General features: G+C 39.3%; 1 protein-coding gene across 1 annotated transcript in view; it reads right to left on the reverse strand.

The window, feature by feature from the left end:
* The window catches only part of myo7aa (myosin VIIAa), a 196,220-nt gene extending 190,782 nt beyond the window's left edge, over positions 1-5,438 (reverse strand). Inside the window, exon 1 of the mRNA XM_051926837.1 lies at positions 5,230-5,438. The gene's annotated coding sequence lies outside the window, so the exon portion shown is untranslated. The remainder of the gene's footprint in view (positions 1-5,229) is intronic.
* Between the last annotated feature and the right edge of the window lie 562 nt (positions 5,439-6,000).

Here is a 6,000-nt window from a genome sequence, read left to right on the forward strand (position 1 = left end):
TATCGCTGTATTTTTCAATCAAAAAATTAATGATATTAGAAATAACATAGTATATCTCCCCAACACTAAGGATCCCCCGAAACCCCAGTACTCCATAATAAATAAATTAGAGTCTTTCACTAGGATAGATTTACCTGATTTACATAAAATAATTTCTCAAATGAAACCCTCCACCTGTGCCCTTGACCCAATACCAACAAATTTTTTCAAAGAAGTATCGGGTGTGCTTATTGATAATGTTCTTGACATAGTAAATTCGTCATTAGATACGGGGGTCTTCCCAGACTGTCTTAAGACTGCGGTAGTTAAACCCCTACTTAAGAAAAATAATCTCGACCCCTCTGCTCTTGAAAATTATAGACCCATCTCTAACCTGCCTTTCTTAAGTAAAATTCTAGAGAAGGCAGTCATTATGCAGTTAAATGAGCACCTCAATAAACATGCTATTCTTGATAAATTTCAGTCAGGTTTTAGAACAAATCACAGCACAGAAACTGCACTCGTTAAAGTAGTAAATGACTTGCGGGTAAATGCAGACAGAGGCCATTTATCTGTTCTCATCCTCTTAGATTTGAGTGCCGCATTTGACACCATTGATCATAATATTCTTAAGAATCGCCTTAGTCAATGGGTGGGCCTCTCTGGCAGTGTCTTAAACTGGTTTGAATCCTACCTGGCAGGGAGAAAATTATTTGTTAGTTGTGGTAATTATAACTCAAAGACACATGATATTCTATATGGTGTTCCACAAGGCTCTATCCTGGGTCCGCTGCTCTTCTCAATCTACATGCTTCCATTAGGTCAGATTATCTCGGGACATAACGTGAGCTACCACAGCTATGCTGATGACACACAGCTGTATTTATCAATAGCACCTGATGACCCCAAATCTCTTGATTCGCTAACACAATGTCTAACCTGTATCTCAGAATGGATGAATAGTAACTTTCTCAAATTAAATAAAGAAAAACCGAAATCTTAGTGATTGGCAATAATGGATACAATGAGGCTATTAGAAATAAACTGGATGCATTAGGATTAAAAGTCAAATCGGAGGTAAAAAGCTTAGGGGTAACCGTTGATTGTAATCTGAATTTTAAATCGCATATTAATAAGATCACTAGGACAGCATTTTTTCACCTAAGGAACATAGCAAAAGTTAGACCTCTTATATCATCGAAAGATGTAGAGAAATTAGTTCATGCGTTTGTCTTTAGTCGGCTAGATTACTGTAATGCACTCCTCTCAGGACTACCCAAAAAAGACATCAATCGTTTGCAGTTAGTGCAGAATGCAGCTGCTAGAATCCTTACCAGGAAAAGAAAATCCGAACACATTTCTCCAGTTTTGATGTCACTACACTGGTTACCTGTGTCATTCAGAATTGACTTTAAAATTCTGCTTATGGTTTATAAAGCTTTAAATAATCTCGCCCCGTCTTATATATCGGAATGTCTGACACCTTATATTTCAAATCGTAACCTCAGATCCTCAACTGAGTGTCTACTTAGAATTCCAAGAGCAAAACTTAAAAGAAGTGGTGAGGCGGCCTTCTGCTGTTATGCACCTAAAATCTGGAATAGCCTGCCAGTAGGAATTCGCCAGGCTAATACAGTGGAGCACTTTAAAAAACTACTGAAAACACATTACTTTAACATGGCCTTCTCATAACTTCACTGTAATTTAATCCTGACACTCTGTATATCCAATTCATTATAATAACTATTCATTCAAAATTTGTACTAACCCCTACTCTCTCTTCTGTTTCCTTTTCCGGTGTCCTATTGGTGGTGGCTTGTGCCACCACCATCTACCCAAAGCACCATGATGTTCCAACAATGATGGATGGATTAAAAGCCAGAAGTCTGTATAACCATCAGCATCAAGTGACTCCGTGAGAACCCTAACTACAAAGAGGACTATTTCATTTATGTTAGGTAGAATGCCCAAAGGGGACTGGGCGGTCTCGTGGCCTGGAACCCCTACAGATTTTATTTTTTTCTCCAGCCTTCTGGAGTTTTTTTTTGTTTTTTCTGTCCACCCTGGCCATCGGACCTTACTCCTTTTTATGTTAACTAAGGTTGTCTTATTTTAATTTCTTATTTGTCTTTTATTCTTCTTTTCTTCATTATGTAAAGCACTTTGAGCTACTTTTTGTATGAAAATGTGCTATATAAATAAATGTTGTTGTTGTTGTTCCTGACAAAGACTGAGATCTCAAAGACTGAGATTACTGGTAAGAGAAGGCATCACACAGCCTGTTGTACAGTTGCACAGCTTTACCGTACTTGCTGAATGGAGTCTGTAGCATGACGACTGTTCTAAATCAAATGAACATGATGAAAGACCGTCAAATGTTAGAACTGAACCACACTGATGAGGAATCATAAAGTAGTGCAGGAGAATAATTTTAAAGAAAAGAGGGGCAGCTAAGCTGCTCCACCACCACCTAATCAAAGCACCGTGATGTCCCTACATTGATGGATTAAAGGCCAGAAGTCCACATGACCGTCATCATCAAATTCTTCCATGTGAACCCTGAATACAATGAGGACTGATATGTTAGGTAGAATGCCTAGAGGGGGCCGGGTGGTCTCGTGGCCTCGGAACCCCTGCAGATTTTTTTTTTTCCCCAGCCATCTGGAGTTTTTTCTGTTCTCCTTGGCCATCGGACCTTACTTTTATTCTATGTTAATTAGTATTCCCTTATTTTAATTCTTATTTTGTCTTTTGTTCTCTTTCTTCATCATGTAAAGCACTTTGAGCTACATTATTTGTATGAAAATGTGCTATAGAAATAAATGTTGTTGTTCTTGTTTATGAGGTATGCAGCTAAAGAAACCAAAATTGGCCAGAGCTTGAATCCCTTAGCAGTGAAGTTATTGACACTACTGACATGTCCTTGGGCCTCTTGGTGACTATATTGTAATTATAGAGTGTAGAAACATTGTTCAGTTTGCACAATCTAGAATTCTAATGGGACAGTCTTTCAAAGGCTCAAGCACAGGAACATGAACCCCTGGGGCCTGGAAACTGGATTGTTTAACATGACTAACCAGTCAGATCAACATAGGATGGAAGCCTTGTCTTAGATAAAGCCAGAATAAGGAGATTACAGCCATCAAGAAAGAGGCCTGCAGCCTTGTGTAAATATATGAGACAAAGCTGCTTGGCAATTTGTTTTCAAAACTGTTTTCTAGAAAGGAGCAATGTCTCCATGGAGAGTTATGTGTTCTCCCTTCTAATCCAAATGTCTCCATGGCTGAAATGCAACAGTAGGAGCCCAGCCCAGCTTGCAGATAAACTAAATAAGATTAATTTGGTATTGTACATATCTCAAAAAGTCAGCATATTGAGAAAATAAAGAGACTCGGGAGTTCACCAGAGTCACCTTGTTGTTTAAAATGCTGATCCAGTTTTTTATTTGGTAGCAGTTATTTTCACGTGGTGTGGCTCAGCTTGCTGAACTGATGTTATTTTTGTTAAACAAGACAAAAAAATAAAAACCAAATGCCTGGCTAATTACGCCTAACTAAAAATTAATACAAATTCCACAAATTTTTTTTTTCCTTGCGACAAATGTGGCATAATGGTTAACACTGCTGCCTCACAGCTTTGAGTACTTGGGTTTGGATAGTAGCCCCCTAGCAACATCTCAAAAGCCAGAAAGCACTACTGGCACCGGCCAGCCACATGGAATACTTGCCTGTATTTGACCAATTTAGAGTCAGACCAATCAGTATGTCTTTGGTGGTTTGCAGCGAATAGCACACCCCACAGGGACCTTCCAGACAAAGAGTGAAAAGTCCACACCAAAGAGAACTCACTTGAGAGCTGTGAGACGGCAAATACAATACCTCTCCATTACATTTAAATCAGCCTTTTCTTGAGAGAGCTTCTTTCTTCAGGCTTCAAACTCAAGGCTGCTGCTTGAATCCCAATGTATTAACCCCAATAACCACATTCACATTAGAAATATAAAAAAATTAATACTGTACAGCTGTTTATTCCTAAAATGCTTTGGTCTACACTAGAGAAAGGATGCTATATAAAAAATACTTTTTTTATTGTCAGCATTAAATAATTTTCCAAACAACACATTTTTTATCCATCTATTTCAGTTCTTGAATGCACCTTTGCCATTTCAAACGTTAGCAGCACCAAGCTGAATGCAGACACTAACATTGGACAAGAAGCCGGCCCATTATATTAAACATGCACACCCACAACAGCCTATTCACCTAACAAACACCTTTGGGATGTGAGAGGAAACCAGGAGAAAATCCTTGTGGACTCTGGGAGAATGTCCAAACTGCAGTCAGCCTGATAGCTGAACCCAAGTTTCTCAATCTGTAAACTTGCAAACCTAAACACTGTGCTGTCATAGCGCTGTGTCCTATTCATTCTCTGTATATCAGATTGTTATTTATGCACATGCTTTTTTTTTTTTTATGAAAGCACCTGACATGTTTAGCATGAAAACTTTTGACTCTTGTTTTCTGTGTAATTCATTTGAGCTACTTAACAATAATCAGCCCAAATATGTCACTAATGTTTAAGCTGAACGTAGAGAATGTTGTTTTCCTTCTATCGAGGTAAAACAGAAGCTCATCAGAAAATGCCCGAGTGTATTCTTTAAAGCTCTTAGTAGTGTGATCCGCATTCTGCAAGTCAGTTTTTAATAGGCAACAGAAACAGAAATAAAGAAGGAGTGATTGGAGAGCTGAACTGTTATTAAATAACCAGATTATAACAAACACAATCCAGTGTCTCACATATTGAGAGAGTTTGAAGTGAAAAAGTAGAAAATATCCAATCTGGCAGAAGTGACACAGACACACAACATCAGGAATACTATCAAACTGCTCTTCCCAAGCCAAACCTCAATAATTCCATTCATTCATCTGAGGCTAGGGATCTGCACTGGCAATTGGAAGGTTGCCGGTTCCAATCCCGTAAATGCCAATAGGGACTCGGCTCTGTTGGGTCCTTGAGCAAGGCCCTTAACCTGCAATTGCTGAGCGCTTTGAGTAGTGAGAAAAGCGCTATATAAATGCAAAGAATTATTATTATATTATTATTATTCAAACCCCCATCAGTTCAGCACTAACACAAATTAAGCAAGTGCGGGCCTGCATCTTTAAGATAGAGTAGATGTTTTTCATGCCAAAGCGTGGTCACCATAAGAAGCTTTAGGTAAATCTTTAAGCTGTTGGTCTCTCTGCTTACCTTTAAGAGAGTGGAGTTCTTTGCCCTGTTTTATTCTCTTCTATCTCAACAGCTATTTGGCCCACAGTGAAAAGATGAAAACTCTTATTCCGAAGTTCAGGCTTAATTTCTGGTAAATCACATGAGATGCTGCTAGTAGCACCTGGGCTGTGAGTTGTGTGTCTAAGCACTGGAGGGCTGCTCTGCTCCTCATTCACAGCCTGTGATCCCTCTCAGAGAGGGTGGTGTGCCGCTGCCGTGTGTGTGTGTGTGTGTGTGTACGCTCAGAATAACGGGGGTGGGGAGAGGAGGAGGAGCTCTGCACAATTCACTGGAGCAAAGTGCACTGGGCTGCCTCACACAGTGTCACAAATCAGTGACAGCCTTTTGTGAGAGCCACAAGCAGATCTGCCACCCCTCACCTCTCGGGTAACAATGCAGAGGCTCTTAGCAGTGCTTGCTGATCGGTTCCAGTCCAAGGACTGAAGAACGGCTGTGACAAGTAGCTATGGTACTGTTCGTGTACTCATAACATACCTTTCCGCATTTACTTACAGATTGTTTATCAACTTAAATATATGAAGTCTGTCTTATTATAATATATTAATATTGAGCTTCCTCTAAATAAAATAAGCTGCCATGGCATCTCCAGCTCATTTTAGGAACCAATTTAAATTCTAAAGTTAAGACTGCATCTTTGACTTGGTGCAAAATGGTTTTCATTGCAAAATTGTTATACTGTAGTGTGGTGACTGAGCTGATACCCTAATGGTATTTGACTTTAATCGGTGG

Source organism: Erpetoichthys calabaricus, chromosome 4, assembly GCF_900747795.2.
Source record: "Erpetoichthys calabaricus chromosome 4, fErpCal1.3, whole genome shotgun sequence".
NCBI classification, from domain to species: Eukaryota; Metazoa; Chordata; class Cladistia; order Polypteriformes; family Polypteridae; genus Erpetoichthys; species Erpetoichthys calabaricus.